General features: G+C 40.6%; 1 protein-coding gene across 18 annotated transcripts in view; it reads left to right on the forward strand.

Moving 5' to 3' along the window:
• Positions 1 to 9,842: 9,842 nt before the first annotated feature.
• TBC1D5 (TBC1 domain family member 5) overlaps positions 9,843 to 17,360 on the forward strand; it is a 247,210-nt gene continuing 239,692 nt past the window's right edge. For 3 of the 18 annotated variants that reach the window (XM_088654076.1, XM_088654084.1, XM_060280685.2), the window contains exon 1: positions 9,894 to 9,995. The gene's annotated coding sequence lies outside the window, so the exon portion shown is untranslated. Of the gene's footprint in view, positions 9,996 to 10,027; positions 10,520 to 10,734; positions 10,924 to 17,360 lie in introns of those variants that run through there. The other 15 variants (XM_035130413.3, XM_088654085.1, XM_088654086.1 and 12 more) reach the window with 10 other exon arrangements.

Consider the following 17,360-nt stretch of genomic DNA (forward strand, 5'->3'; position numbering starts at 1 on the left):
TTATCTAAAAGATATATTAAAAATGTAAAGGCCAGATCAATCACATTAAACCAAAAATACTATATAAAGCCTCCAGATGGTATGCTTATTTAATATATGCAAACTTGTGTTCCTAATACTGTCACTCTTATCTTCCTTCACCCTCATACCCTAAATTTACCTATTATGTCTCTTCCTGATCGAGGACCTCCTGCAACTTGTTAAACTCACTGACATCACTGAAACTTTGTGTGGGTTTGAGCCCATCAGTGCATATCTTGTTATAATTTTGGAACTGGATTTTAAAAACAACAACTTTGATTTAGTTGTGCACGGCATAACAACTATAACCAGGGTTTTCATGCATTCTTAAAATGCAATTAATTACTTTTACCTGAATCTCAGAGTGGATGCATTATATATATATATATATATATATATATATATATATATATATATATATATTATTTTAAAATATATTTTAAAATATATCAAACATACCCACTTCCTTCTCATGCCTTTAAATATCTTTGAGGAAAGACCAGAGATCAATGCATGCAAAATGTCCCAGGTTCAATCCTTTGCATCTCCAGAAAGAGCTGGGAGAGACTGTTGACAGTCAGTGTAGACTAGCTTCCCTGCATGTTGTGCCCAGCAGACGTATTGGACCACACCTCCTGTAATCCTTGAACGTTGGCCTTGCTGATGGGAGTTGTAAAAATACAAAAATGTGAAGGCACAAGGTTACAAAAGGTTGGTGTCTACAATACTGACCTAGATGTAGTTAGTGGACTAACTACAGTACAATATACGAGTCTCACAATTACAAAGGTATGAATGGTAGTTCATAGGTTTCAGTATGAAGTACTAGATGGAGTTAGTAAGCAGCAGTTTTACTGATGATCTGAGGGCCGCTTTGTACCATTTCCAAAGAAAATGACACATTTAGGAATTAATAGGGACATTTACATATGTATATGTCTAAGTGCACATGTAAGTGCTGCTTATCCTCTTGGGAATTGGAGCAGCTACAAACACAGTCTATTTTATGCTTATTTGTTTTTCAATTTTTACACCTCATCCCAGCAGAGCTCTTGATGCAGTTTACAACAAAATAATTAAAATCAATAAACCATTCTGGAAATACAAACAGTTGCAACATCAATGCTAAAAGTGTTAAATCACTCAAGAGCAATCGGTTTAACAAGAGAATACAACAATTCTGCGTCCAGCTATAATTAGTCAATGCCCTCTGTAAAAGAGCCATACTTATAATTTCCCTAGAAAGGGGAAGATTATTTTGGACAGATGGCTCCAAAATTTGGGCAATGCTATTGAAGAAGCTCAGAAGTCCACTACAGTACCTCTTTCTGTGCCTTTGCTAGATTGTTGTGGTGGTACATCTAACAGAGTCTTTTCATAAGCTCTTGAAGCAACGGTGGCCAATGTACTGTAGTTCTTTCTAGATGTTGTTGGACCCAGACTCCCATCAGCTCTGGTTAGGAACATCTGGTGGTTTACCAACAATAGATGAATGGCAGAAGAAGATGATAGAATTTATGGAACTGGCAGAGCTAACAGGGAGACTCCGAGACCAGAGGGAAGAAGCGGTGGAAGAAGATTGGGAAAAATTCAAAGTGTATTTAAGAAATAAACATATTATTGGAAAGAATTAATAGACGTTTAGGAGGTACAGGGAGGTTGTAGAAATAAAAAATGTTTAGATAAATATTGATATTGAGGTGTAGTTATAAGTAAACAGCAAGTGTGAGATTTTGTGTTATGATATAAGATAAGATTAGAAAAAGAATAGTTATAGGATAAATAAGGTACAAGAACAAGGTTTAGAAATTACTAAAAAGGATTTACAATGTAACGCAGTTGGAAGGGATATGAGGAAGTCATTGATATTAGAATAGATATATGTTGAAGTATTGGAATTTTTCTTTTTCTATGTTATTTTTTGTATTTTGTATTTTTTGTATTTCGTATGGGTTTGTTTTTGTGTCTTTGTTTGTTACAAAATAATAAACATATTTGAAAAAAGGAACATCTGGTGATCACCACATTGGCAACCCCTGTGTATGGGAAGAGGTGTTTCTTCAGGTAACCTGAGCCCCAACTGCAAAGGGCTTTGAAGTTTCAAAGCCAAAATGCCCAAAATACAGATAGTAGCCAATGCAGCTCTTTCAGAATAGTATCTCTCTTGTCAGTATTTGAAGGGGCCTAACTACAGTATTTTGGACCAACTATAGTTTCCCAAGTATATTTAAAGGTAGCACCACTGAAGAATGCATTACAGCCAGGTTAAGAGATTTCTGTTAGCTTAGGCTTTACAAATTTGTTGTACTGTTTAAACTGGTTGAATAGTTTTGGTTCATAACTTCTCAGATTTTCTTGTATTGTTTTGATTTTCTTGTTTGTTTATTCGTCGCACTGTTATTTGGCATCCTTATGTACGTCACCCTAAAATCTATGTTTGGATCAAGGCTCAGTTTAAAAATTGTATGTACCGGTATGTATGTATGTATGTATGTATAAATAAATAAATAAATGCAATAATACATTTAGAGCAGAGATAGGGAATTTATAACCCTACAGATATTGCTGGATTACAAATCCTATTTTCCCTGACCATTGACCATGTTGGCTGGAACTGCTAGGAATTCCAAAAACTTCACCCATGATCTCGAGCCTTTCAATGTTGAGGTCTCTGTTGCTCAGAGCAAGTACAACTGCAATTGTAACAGAAAGCACTCCTGGTCACAGCTGCCACTTTGAAGTCAAGTAGCAAAGCCATGCTCACAAGTACTCTCAAGTCACAGGCCTGGCTGGCTTTTTTGAAGGGGTATGCAATCTCATTTGGAAGGAAGCTTCTTGGTTGAGTGACATTATCCCTTCACTGTTAAGACTTAACATATCTGTATTATCTGGATGAAGCTTCAGTTTATTGGCTTTTATCCAGCCCATTACTGACTCCAGTCAAGAGAGATGCCAAATGTGAGTCACTGAAATCCAACCCATTTGTGACTTTCCCCAATGATTTCATTGTTGAAAAGGAAATAAGCAACTATCTGACTTTTAGAATACATCTGAAGTCAGCACTGTATAGGGAAGCTTTTAATGTTTGATGTTTTACTGTGCTAATGTTTTAATTGTTAGAAGCCACCTAGAGTTGCTAGGGCAACCCAGTAAAATGGATGGAGCATAAAATTGTTGTTGTTGTTGTTGTTAATGTGGGATAAATCAGCCTCAAATAACTAACATGTTGTTGTTGTTGTTGTTTAGTCGTTTAGTTGTGTCCGACTCTTTGTGACCCCATGGACCAGAGCACGCCAGGCACTCCTGTCTTCTACTGCCTCCCGCAGTTTGGTCAGATTCATGTTGCTATCTTCGAGAACACTGTCCAACCATCTCGTCCTCTGTCGTCCCCTTCTCCTTGTGCCCTCCATCTTTCCCAACATCAGGGTCTTTTCCAGGGAGTCTTCTCTTCTCATGAGGTAGCCAAAGTATTGGAGCCTCAGCTTCACGATCTGTCCTTCCAGTGAGTACTCAGGGCTGATTTCCTTCAGAATGGATAGGTTTGATCTTCTAGCAGTCCATGGGACTCTCAAGAGTCTCCTCAAGCACCAAATAACTAACATGCTTAACTCCAATTAATGCATGAATGGGTTAAGACAATAGAGTAAGCTGCCTTGCCAGGCTTAGCTAGGTCACACCCCCTCACTTTGGGAGGGTTAACAAACTATTTAACTCTTAACAAACTCTCTTTCCACCATGTGAACTCTACCAGTGAGGAGGTCTAAAATGGATGTTCCAAGCTTAGACCACATCTCCATCTTTGTGTTTCTATACTAATAATTTAGAAATATTGCCAAACTAAGGAATATTTAACCCTTTAAGCTGATGAGTGAAGGGTTTGATCCTGATGTCTCCAGGGGTCTGCTTCATCATTGCATTCTCTGCCCTCCCCTCTCCCCCAGTAATGCAGACTAGAAATTTTCCACCTGTGATTTAAGTTATTGATACAAATGTTGAAGTGTAGTAATGGTTAGATCCAATAACGAGATTAAGACAAGGCTGAGTTCCAAAAAGACCAACCCCAGGCAGAGCTCGGGGGTCTGTATTTATTAGCAGCAGCTTTGACAGGTAAACATTAACTCACGATGTAACTTCCAGCCAATCACAGAGCAAACCTCATGCATAAACATGTACAGGTACAGGTCACTTCCTGCCAACACCCCAAACTTTCCACCATAGAGGAAGTGGTGGACTGCACATCCCACACATCAAGTACCTGTCACATGTCTTGCTCTCTAAACATCCCCCTCCTCTCAATCTTGTGACTTTCCAGTACTTTTCCAAGCACTCTGCCTGTTTCCATTGTTTCTACCTAACCCTAGTTTGACCCATCCTGGTCTCCTCCTGTAAAACCTGCTTCAGTCAGATCTGCCCCAATATTTCCAGATCCATCAAGCCTAATCCAGTATTCCTGACCTATGCCTTCACCTCTTGGCCTGTACTGTACTGGCTTGCCAGTATCACACTTCCTAACCTAGAGGATTGGCGGGTGTGCCACGCCATATTCTAAATCAACCCCACATTGAAGAGTACCAAACTTTGCAGTATGCCACTCAAAACTTCCCTCCGACCCACTGATGGTAACTCTCGGGAGTAGTTTTCCAACCAGCTGGTGTTAGTATATTTAATTTACTCTGCAATCACTGAAGCAAATCTGAGAGGGTCGTATTATTATTGACATTAGCATATGAGTCTAACAATCCTATTTCTGAACTCTTACAACTGAACATAAAATGACCAGCAGAGCCAAGAACAGGAGTGCTGATTAGATGTTTCCTGAGGCATTGTCTCTTTCTGTCACTAGAAGATAACACCCTTGAATACATACAGCAAATATTTTATATAACGTAAAATTTATGGTAAAACTTTAATGGAAATTTTCTTTTATTTGGCAAAACCAACCAAGTAGCAATTATGTAGTTAAATAAAAAAAGCTGGATGTTTATTGATCAGCATGTAATTTACAATAAATGCTGACACAAATTGTAGAGCTTGCATGTCATTAATTCCTGGCTCCTTCCATCATTGACTCCTTTCAACAACTTACCCAGTGTGATCTAGTACACCTGACAGATAGAATGAAGAAACAAGCCTATGTCAGCTTTTCCTGATCTAGTCTCCTCCAGATGTTTGGACTCCAACTCCTATCAGTCCAGCCATCATGGCCTAGAGTTCATGAGTGTTGAGAGTTGGGAGGACACAGTGGGAGGACACCAACTGGGGAAGGCTGGCATATCAGAAGAAGAGGAGAGCCAGTGATCCATTCTGTTCTCTCAGATGTCTGTGGGAAGCTCACAAACACTCTGTCCACCTGGCAGTGGAGGTAGGCTGATGGTATGACCACACACACATTCTGGGTGCTAATACTGTGTGTGGCTCTACACTAGAAATGAAGGTTAAACAAAGAAACCAAAGTTTCAGCAGCCAATTTTACTCAAGGGAGTGGATTCATTGATTTCAAATATGGTCAGGCAGGATAATTTCATGTTACGTGTGGTGCTGTGTTGGACGCAAATTCACAGCATCCCGCAGCCAGCAACACTAGCAATGGCCACAGAAGTCCAGTGACATCTGGGAGTCTACACTTTCCCCCTCCCTGGGTTATAGTGTTAGACCCCAGGCCAACGAGGCGTAGGTTCAAATCCTCACTGAATCACAACTCACTAAAAATCCAGTTTAATCGGAATTAAGTCCCATTGATTTCAAAGAAAGTTATGCCCTATGATGTATTCTTAGGATAGCAGCACTTCCTCCAAATATATCAAGGTGCTAAGCAGGTTTCTCTCCAGTACTCCCATTTATCATCACAACAACCCTGTCAGCCTAACCTACCTGAGTGGTTGTGAGGAGAGGTAGTGAGAGAGAACTACATATGCTACCTTGAACTCCTTGGAGGAAAGCTAGCGTACAAATGTTGTCAGTAACTAAAATTTAACATGTCGTGCTTAAAATGCATGTCTTCCTATGGTTATCTTAAACATATACCTGCATCAGATTACTTGTGGCTTCTGTGGTTATTGGGTGAAGTTATTGTTCTTGACGTAACAGTTTTAATCTACATGCAACATTCACATTAATGTAGTTCACTAGAATGCAATAAACCTTGAGTTGCATAGTTCTTACTGAAATCAAAGATTAACTGTTCACGCAGATTTTAATGGGGCCGACATGTGACTCAGCCTTTGGGTTTATGTTCTGTGTTTCCCATGTGCTGCACACCTAAACTGTAATAACAATTCAGTTAAATCTTTACAATATTTTAAAGTGAAATGGTTGTCTAAAAATAAAAACAAACTTATTATAGTTGTATAATATTCCACATACTGTAATGTAAAGCCCCGAACAAAAATACTTTGCTGCTGCTGTTACCAGGTTATGGTGGAAGGCAGTGGAAGTGTAACTGCAGTAACAACAGAGACCTTATTTTCATGAGTAAGAAACAAAATGAAATATTGTTGCTTATAGTCTATTTAAGTGGAGCAATCCCATACCAATTAATATGTTTATACTAGGGCATTGGTATGTGTTCTTCTGGAATCCTAAAATTGTTCTTCAGGAAATGCTCAATACATCAAGGTAACAATCATTGTAAAGTTAATTTAAAATATGAATAGGCCCCAAATACTTCACAGAGTAAAGTTCACCAGTAGCAAAATCTGCACTTAACATTGCAGTGACCCTGTAAATCTTTATAAACAGGAGGTAGTCAGCGAAACCATGTAGCGCCAAAGTCAGCCATTTGTGGCGCAGATTCTTTTAAAATGACAATGTGTGACAAACAATATGGCAATTCCAAGCTGCCTCTGGAATCCTAGATAAATTCTGCCCACAGCAATGTGTTTACTACCTATCTTGTTGACAAAATAATTCCTATTCAGTATGTCTTCAGGATCACTAGCCTGACTGCGAAATCTGAACTTAGGATACATAAGGTCAGCCTTGTTGTTCTATTTTTATGGATCATTTCCAATTAGTATCATTCACTGATTGTGTCCTTGGGGGAATGCAGCTACCAACTGCAAATTAAACCTCTGTCGCTCCTATGCAGTTAAGGCTAGAAGGGGGGGGGAGTAAGCTTTGGTAGAGAGGTGTATACTTTCCATTATTTTGTCACTCATATTTTGAAGAGGGAGTACAGCTGCAATCAAGAAAGTTGAAATTTAAAGCTTCAATTTCCAATGCATGCTTCTGGTTAACATCATACTAAAAGTGAACAACACTACCCCAATATACCCACTAAAACTAAAGCCATAGTTAGTTTTTATTGTTGGGAAAGGGAATGCCATTTGAGCACCACCTCACATAGGCAGACACATTCATAGGTCACAGGTAAGGAAAAGACAGGCAGCCCAGGCCAGCCCAGTTCCAACTGAAGTTGGCAAAACACCCAGCTCATTTATTACATTGTGACTGGCTCCACGACTGAAAGCAGCACAAGATACTGCTTTATGCAGGCATCCCCAAACTTCGGCCCTCCAGATGTTTTGGACTACAATTCCCATCTTCCCCGACCACTGGTCCTGTTAGCTAGGGATCATGGGAGTTGTAGGCCAAAACATCTGGAGGGCCGCAGTTTGGGGATGCCTGGCTTTATGTTTGCATTAGGATAGTGATGTCCCTGCCAACGTGTTGAAATGTGGGTATGTTGTAGTGATAAGCAAAACAGCATGGGGAAGCTACTGTTGGAAGAAGAAAGCAAAACAGTCCTGTTGTGGGTCTTTCCGAGTACAGCCCTTATTCTGAAGATCTTTTATCCATAAGTATTTTGGACCACACCCACTGAGAATACTGCTGGATCCTAAGGTTTTCGCGCCATTGATAAAGTCACATCCATATTTTCATTCTTTTAACAGAATATGAGTCAACTATAGATGAGGCAGTAGGCTAGTTATGCAGGGCAGGAGGACAACTATGTAGCATACTACGTACTAACAAATGAAAATGGTTGGGAGAGTCAAGAGGAACAATTGGCACCTGCAGTTACCACACCTTGCCTTAGTGATAAGGTTGCCTCTGCCTTTAGTACACATGCTGGCAGGATACCTATGCACTAGTTAATTTAATCAATATGATTTTAAGGCCAAATGTTGAACTAGGTTCCACATAATTAATATTTTCTTATTTTCTACAATTATCACCAATAACATTACAGCTGTCCAATATTGTACTAAATGATATACTGTGGAATCTGCAAATGAAAGGCTGGCTTATTTCTTTCAGGAAGCAGGCTAAAATTAAAATGTCCCAATACGGAGGAAATCTTGTGCATATTCAGCAGTTGGTAACAACTTTAAATTGTTGTTACCAGAAATAAGCCCAACTTTACTGTGCTTATATTAGAACAGGAAGTTTAAACCTGCTGCTCTAAAACACCAGTCAGCAGTCTTGATCAGAAACAGTGGTAGGCTGATCAGAGAAGAGATAATAATTCTTTCTAACAAAATCCTTTACTATGCTGAAGATCAGTGTAAGTAAAATGGACTGCAGGAAACTATTGCTTTTTGAAGTGAATGCCATGTGACCATACATAGCATTTTATAAGGGTGCTGTTTTGCATATGGTTCTATAAACAATATTGTCCACCAAAGTCCAGCCTCCTTTCAAAATATAGAATATCACCCATACAGGAGGAAGAGAGACAAGTTTATAAATTACACACAGGACTTTGCACCTGATCCGCTTCAAGAGATACAGGCTCTTTAAAATCAGTAGTGTCTTCTTGCCAGTGTTATTTTTTATAGAAAAAGAGGTGCTGGAGTTTACCAGGAACTTCTCTCTTGTTCTCTTAGTATGGCAATGGCGCCTACCCTGCTTCTTGCTAATAAGTGTATTGAGTCTTCCCTCAAAAAATGAAGCTGATCACAAGCAGAATGCTACCTTATTACTTTGCCTGATGTTTAATATCAACGAGCAGACAGCCTAATTAATCATGGTAAAAGGATATGTGTGGATATACCTATGGTCTCATTAAACCAGTGGTTCCTGAAGGGTGTGGAGTACCACACTAGTGTGGCAGGAGAGGATGTAGTACGTAGGAAGAATGAAGGACAATCAAAGAAACATTTGAATATTTCAATGTTGTGTAGTATAGTATCAAAATATTTTATTTGCAGAATATGGGTAGCTTTCCAAAATGAGAGCAAAGACCTTGAAGTGATACTGAGGAGAATGCTAGTTGCGTTTCCCATTGCATTCCATATCAATAATTTTTTTGGTGTGGTGCGAGCAATTTTTTATTCTTAAAGTATGGCCCAAAGAGGGGGCAAGAGAACCATTGCATTAAACTGTCATAAATAAAAGCTGGTGGAAAGGGAGAATATACCAACATTAGGGCCACAGGGTTGCATTCAACTTATGTCAGTAGACCCACTGAAATCACTGCTTCAAAATGATAGATGGCATAGGAGTCAACTTCTAGGGGCGCTGGGTTTTTTGGCTCCCACAATAAATTATTTGAGGGGGCCCATCCCCCACAAAGTTGATGGTCATTCCCATTAAAATATTATCGCTTGTGAAGGGCGGGGCTTACCTGGGCCCCCCACAATATTTTATTCAAGTCAGCACCCCTGGGAGCCGGGTGCTCAGTCCGCAATTTAGTCCTGCTTTACAATCCCTGCCACTTCACCTTTAAGCAAACGGACCAAAAAAGAAGCAACCGTTTAAAGAAAGTTCCCGAAAAAGTAGCTTGCAAGAGCAGGAATGTAGTTGAGGTGGGTTTTGGGGGTAGGTGGGTGGGTGAGTTGCTTTTTTTATTTTATTTCCGGGGGGGGGTGGTGGAAAGCGAGGCGAGGGCAAAGGCAATAAAGGAAACACGCTCGCCTCCTCAGCACCCTCTTCCATGGTAACCAGGCAGCAAGTCCCCTTCGACTTAGTGGGCCTTAAAGTCAACGGAGAGGTGCCCCTGGCTTTCCCTTTACGTTTTATCCAACTGGAAGGTTAGTCTAAGGCGCTGAGCTGACCGTTTCCCGGCTCGCGCCCCGCCAAAGCGGCGAGGAAGCTGCGGACCCCCCTCTCCTCCCAAACGCCTCACACGCGCCGACAAGCCCACAGCCCCCCTCCTTCCCCGCGTCTCCCTCCGCTCCCGGCCTGTCCCTCGCCCGAGTCCCGGGGCCCCTCAGAGCGACAAGGCCGGCAGCGGGAGTCCCGAAAGCGCCCCGCTCCCAGCTGCCGCCCGGTCTAGGCCAGCGCGCCGTTGCCGCGCGGTGTGGGCGACCTCCGCTTCCCCTCAGCGAAGGCGGGCGCCTGCGTGCAAGAGGCAAGGAGGCGTCGGTTGAACTCGGCTACCGGCGTAAGGCTTCGAGGAAGGTGGTTGTTGCTGGGCCTCCTTCCTTTTTCCCCGCAGCCTGGCGGGCCGTGGGGGGAAGGCTTTAGAGGGAGAGAGGGAGGGACGCAGGCAAGGAGGGGAGGAGGCAGGCAGGCAGAGCCGCTTTCTCCAGCGCCCCTGCACCAACGGCAGCAGGTAAAAGCCCACGACAGCCACCCGCACCCAGCCACTCCCCCACCCCCCTTTTCGCCTCGGCTGCAGCCACCCTAGGTCTTTCCTTCCGTCCTTCCTCCCCACTTCCGTCCCCTCACGGCTTCCTCCATTCCCGGCTGTCACTGAAGGGCAGCCGGAGAAGGGGAGGAAGTGGCTCTTTTTGAGGCCTGCAACGTCAAAGGCCGCTCCTCTTCCACCCTCCTGCGCGCCCGTTTCTAGAAGCAGGTTGGGGGGAGGCGCTTCCTGGCGCTGCTGCTGGTAGTTTGGTGCTTGCCGAGTTTCTCACCCTCAGCTGGTTTCAAAGAGGCGAGAGAGAGAGAGAGAAAGAGGACGGGAGCTGCTCATGTGGGCGTTGTTTTCACCACCCCCTCCTAATCTGTTCGTAGGTGAAGCTAGTAGAAATTTTCCTTCCTTTCCCCTTCTCCGACGCTCTTGTTTCTTTGCTCCCCGGCTCGAGCTGCTCGGTTTTCCTTAGTTGTCTCTCCACAAAACTTCAGTTCTGGCGTTTTATAGTAGTTTCACTTTCATATCCCTCTTCTGGACAGTGGAATCCTATGCATGTCTTCTCAGGAGTCAGTTCTGTTGAGTTTGGTGGGCCTTGTGACCAAATAAGTTTGTGTGTGTGTGTGTGTGTGTGTGTGTGTGTGTGTGTACACACGCCTTACAAAGCAAACCTATACATGTCTACTCAGCCCTATTGATTCCAGCACTGCTTATTTCTAGGCAGTTGGATACAGGGTTGTGGCCTTAGGCAATAATGTTTTCCTGTTGCCAAATTCAGAAATGAAGTTTTGTGACATCTGCATACTCATGGTTTCTCTTCCTGCTTTTTTCAAACCAAACTAGAGGCTGCCTCCTAAGTACTGAGAACACCCCATAGTTTAGAGAACAGTTTGATATTACATGAACCTTGTAGTTCCCCAATTTTCAGATTCTCTTTTTTAAGTGTGGTTTGATTTCTCTCTAGTATATTAAGAGTCTACATATGGGATAATAGCACAATCAATCCACTTTATAAAGTGGCTTAAGGTGTTTGGAATTGTGGGTGACTTTATTGAAAGGCTTGTAGTTGTCATGCTTATAAGTCCCTAGTTTAGTGCCTATGAGTTGATGTGTTAATTTGTATGGGCTAGGATTTTTATTATAAAAACATATGCAACTAGTTTTGTGTCTACTGGGGATGTATTATAGATGAAGTCCTCCCTATTATAAGCAGATCATGAAATTTCAGGGACTTTCAAAAGTGGTATGTTACATGGGTTGTAGAGGCGTTCTGTTTAAAAATATATAACAGTTCAGTGCAAGCACTTAAACATGTGTAAGGTAATTTTTTGGTGTCTGACTATTATCTTTATAAAGTAACACATCTCTTTTGAAATAATAATTCAATGAAGTTTCTTGCTTAAAAAGTATACTAGGGACACAACGTAGGATTTTGAGCATGAATACTGCATTTTATGCACAAGATGAAAAAGTGGCATGCCCTGATTGTGGCCTGGTTCACAATCAAACACATGGCACGCTGGTGCACATTTAGTATTAAACACAATTAGTTACTATTGAGCTGTTAATCTGCCACATTCAGAAAACATGTTTCATTAACTGTTAGTGGAATCTAACATGTTTGTGTGGCATTACACCCACTGTGTTTAAGCTGGGTTACTCCCACCTGAGTCTGCATGGAATTGCAGCCTGGGTGTAATAGTTATGTGTCCGTCCAGAATATGTTAGTCATGTTTAAGTCCTGTGGAAATTAATGTGGCATCAAGTTACTTATGACTAACCTATCCCATTGATTTCAATGGGACTTAAGCACAACTCATTTTCTTTTAATAGAGATTGCTGTGTCTTGCTTGCAGTAAATTATTTCATGAATAAATTCAAAAAGTGCACCCAGTTAGTGTAATTGTACTTGAGGATGTTTTCCAAGTCACAGAATGACAGAAAACCCTCATTTTCAGAGGCATGATTCCCTACCACCACCCATTTATGTTAGATTAATTCTTGAAGAACAGTTGAGTAAAACAGTGAACCGACTGGCATAGCCACATTCAGTGGGGAATCCTTCCCCACAAACCATTTGTTTTCCTGCATTTTATCTGTCACAACGTGGATGTCTGATAAGTGTGGCAGTCCAGTCATGATTAAGGCACCTTACTAAACCTTCAAGGAGAACATTAGGTGATGGATTTAATGTCATAGAGTTTTCTATGGTCCACCTTTTCCTCTTCATCACTGTCCATAGGGCATTGGAGACAGCTGGTTATAACCTCTGATAATGATGCCCTTTTTGAACATAGGCAAAGGGGTGTTAAGTACTGTATCAGGAGCTGCATTTCCTGATTGGGAAGAGAACAGGGAGCATAAGAGTCCATGAATAATTTGCATACTTGTCTTTTAAAACCTCTCTGGGATATTTACCCTAATATATATTGTACATTGGCCCTCATTTGGTGCAGAGTGATAATGAATAAGGCAGTAACTAAAAACTAAGGAGATTTTGACTTGTATGTCCTTTTGAAACAGAAGCTTTTTGATCAGTTTGTAAGGAAATAATGTGATTGGCATATTGAACAATACTTTAGAGACAAATTTCTCTTTTCATTTTTGAGGCTTCCTTTTTCATTTTTGAGGCTTCCTGTTTTTGGTTAGTAACTAGATAGCCAATCTTGCACATAATTGTCTTTATAGGGGTGTGTGTTCATGTGGCTGTGGCTGTGTACATGCACATACACATTTAAACATTATGCAACATGTAACATTTTCTGGTATAAAACCCACAATATGGGGAAAGTATCAGTTTTGGTTAGTAAAATATCCATTTTAATTTTCTGTCCAGGAAACTGTAACAGAAATAAGGGGGGGGGATGACAAGTATTTCAAGAAGTAGGAAAGCTTTGGCAACTTAAAAATCAATAACTTGTTTGTTGCATGAATTTAGAGCAGTGGGGGACAAGTGAACCTCCATATATTATTGGACTCCCAGCTCCCGCCAGCTCCAGCCAGCCTGGTCAGGACAGAGATGATGGGACTCATAGTCCAACCACATCTGAATGTCCACAAAAGATTAAAAAAAAATCCTTCCACTAGCACCTTAGAGACCAACTAAGTTTGTCATAGGTATGAGCTTTCGTGTGCATGCACACTTCTTAAGATACAACAAGTTCTCTACCCTGGGGGTAGAGCTTACTTTTCAGATGTAGTTTATCAAGTTAGGTCACTGAAACTGCCTACCCACAAGTTTTCAAAAAGCAGTACGCTGGGGTTTATTGATCAGAATTTGTGATGAAACCATGCAAGAGCCTTCCTTTGGCGCTGGTGGCAAATGAAGTTATAGACTGCTTTTCAATACGAAGCATATGCCTGGAGAAAACCTTTTAAGTACAAAAGTTTCAAACCATAAGTATGTGCATATTTGTATGTGTAAGTCTGTGTGGAAGAGAGATTGCTTGTAGAGAGAGCCATTCTGCCTGCAGGCGCAAAAAGTTAAGAAAATATTGATGTCATTGTGTAAGAGATCAGTGCTTTACTAACTTCTGTGTTTTGTTTCTGTGATATAACACTGTGCCACAGCGACAGTATTGGGGAACCTTGTAAATCCTCCCACGCAATAGAGCTGAAAAATCTGATGTTGGCGCCTAGAATTTTGCTTCTTATAACATATATTTTTGTAAAACAAAAAGGAAATAACAAACCCCTGCCATTCAACCTCTTCTGCCAGCAGTGGATAGGCATAGTATTTCTGAACTTGGAGATTCAATTTAACAACAGTCCCCTGCAGAGGAGGGGGGCAGCTGGGTACACTTGCTCCAGGCCTCAGAGGGCAAAGTAGCCGTGTGCGTCATGTATTTTGAGCAGTGTGCATGTACAGGCACAGTGTTACATAGTTGTTTGTGTGTGTGTATGTGTGTGTGTGTGTGTGCATGCATATGTTTTGCACATATATATATACATATATTTATAAAAAAATGTGTGTATGAAGTATTCTGTTCTTTTCAAGGAAACCGAGATTCTGATAAGTACAAAACAAAGAAAGAATGCCATATTTTAGCATCACCATGATGTTCATAAATTCAGTTTTCTTATGCCTGACCAAAAAAAAAAAATTGGTCCAGAGGAAAACTGAATTTGCCCTTTTTTAATCTTATGCCCATCTTTTCAGTGTACCTATCAATTTGTTTGTCAGAGGCGATCTTCATTATTAGAATGCTACCTTCTATGTTGCCTTGTTTTGTTTTCCGCATGACACTTTGTCGCTGTTAAAGAAATTATTAATTCATCTGACAGAGGTCAGACACAATATCTGTGGGTTTTCACTGTGTGTCAAACAATACACTTGCTGCTGTTATGGATTCTTATGTAAAATGGATAATAAAGTGCTACTAAATTTAAGTGGAATAATGCATTACCTGCTGTATGCTTGCTGAGTAAGCACTTATTTCATGAAGTCAAACATTGCAGTTGTGTGTTTCAGGATGTTTAATATTCGTTCTAGGAAAGAAAATCGGTGTGTAGTCTTGGATACATGAATGGCATGGCTGCTGACTTCAGCAATGGAAAGCTTCCATTTAAAAAGGACTCTGAATTAACAAATCACTGTCATTACAATCAATATAAATTTACTGTGTAGGAGAGACAGTATCTTGTGTAACACGATGAGTGCTTTCTTGGTGTCAAGCCTCTAATATGATAACATGTTTTTATGGTTTGCCCATTACTTGCTTGATTGAAGGTTTATTGTTTCGAATATGGCAGGTTTTAAAGTTACTGTATTTCAGACACTATACTTAATTTTTAATAGATGGTGTTTATATTCCTCTTTGGGCTGAGTTGTATGTTACAGTGGTCCCTTAGAATCTTCTGAACATTCTTCCACAATCATAGTGACTCCACATGGCAGTTGTAACATATTATTGCTGCTCATCAGAGAGGCTGCCCAGTGATATTTAGCCCACACTACACATTCATAATGGCAGCTGGGACTGGCTCCATGTGACTCGGGCAATCCACACAGTGAGCTGCTTTTGACATGTTAAAACTACTGTGGGAAGCCACCACTATGCAAAAGTACTGCTAGCAGTTTTCATGGGGCACATAATATATGTTAGAATTGGCCATTAAAGATTAAATCAAGGGCATAAGAGATGGGACAGTTATTTGGGCTCTTAAGTGTGGTTACTGTAAGCTTAAACTTTAAAAGAGCAACTGGGGAATGGTGAAAGAAGTCAATAAGGTAATTAGAATGATTGCAGAGACTAATTCCAGATTGATGGAAATTCTATGCCTTTTTAGCAGTGTTAATTACCTAAGCACTTTGACCAGATGTAGGCATATTTTTACTTCCATTGGTGAGTTGGAGCATATGACCCCCGAGAGTAGTCAAACTCTCTCTGTCCAGCAGTTATAATGCCAAGCTGCCTGGAAGTAGCAGGAAAAGGTGGATATTTCTAAAGGTTTTTTTAAAGTGTAGCTTTTGTTATCTCACTGCTTCAAGGAAGGCAATATAATTTTATAACAATGCTTAGGAATACAATACAGTTAACATTCATCTCATGCTTATGCATGCTGGTCTAGAGATTATCTTGCCTACACTTCTAGTGGGTATGGGACCAGACTTTTTTTCAAAGAGGTTATCTAGTTATTCGTTTAATCAGTTTTTTTTAAAACTAGAGTGAACAGTGCGCATGATCCAATAATTAAGGAGTCTAACATACAGTTTCCTCGCTGCAAGAAAGAAAATTCAATAGGGCTTAATGCATTGAGGTCTTTTCTGCTCCAGAAGCCTCAGGGCTTCGTGCATTTGTATCCATAGCCATTGCTTCTCAGTTCCCTTGCATATAATCACCGCCTCTACAGTGATAAAAGTCTATAAATACATTAGAGTTCAAGGAAGCTTCAGTAAATGAAAGGAAAGCAACAGATGTGGCTCCAGAAGTCCTCCCATCTTGTTGACCATGTTCAATCCAGTACTTTAAAGATATCTAAAACAGACTTTGCAACAGCTATCAGTCAGTCAATCACCCATTTCCACCACCCTTCTGAGTGATCCCCCCTCCCCATCCCCACCCCTCCCCACCCCTTCTCTACATAAGTGCCTGGAAACTTCCATTTCACTGTATCTGAAGAAGCGTGCATGCACACGAAAGCTCATACCAAAATAAAAACTTAGTTGGTCTTTAAGGTGCTACTGAAGGAATTTTTTTTATTAGACTTTGTAAGAGATACTAGCCAAATAAGATCTTAATTATATTTTACTCAATATCATTGTGATATAAAAACCAAGAAGAGTCATACAGCTGCCATTGCAACCTATATCCTAGAAGGAAGAAGGGAGGTAAAGTGAATAAATTGCACAGTTAAAGTAGCTTTCCTTAATCTTATATCCAGCAATGTGTAGCCCAGAGATCAAATCCAGCCAGGCTTGTCTCTTCCCCAGTTGTGTAATAGCTCTCTTCACTGAACACTTTCTGTAGTTTTGTGTCAGTTTTTGTGGGAAAACAGCTGTTCTGTGTCTAGGCTTTTAACATCTCTTCCATTGACATAGTTGTTACTGAAATAGGAGGGCCCAAAATGTTGTTTTAGTCAAAATGTATTATCATTCCTAATATATAAATAGTTTGAGGATTGGGGTTTTAAAGATAAAAGGCTATATAACAACTTTTTCCTATGAGAAAATACCCATGGAGGAAATTGTAGAGCAAAATTAATAATCATTGCTTGTTGCTGAAAGGCAGTACTGGTAGTGAAATTTTACTGCTGTATCTCCAAAGTGGGGTGGTTTATAGCTTTAGTCTCTAAACTTTATTGGACAAATAGCCATTTC

This window comes from Zootoca vivipara, chromosome 11 (assembly GCF_965207765.1).
Source record: "Zootoca vivipara chromosome 11, rZooViv2.hap1.1, whole genome shotgun sequence".
In the NCBI taxonomy this organism is placed as follows: Eukaryota; Metazoa; Chordata; class Lepidosauria; order Squamata; family Lacertidae; genus Zootoca; species Zootoca vivipara.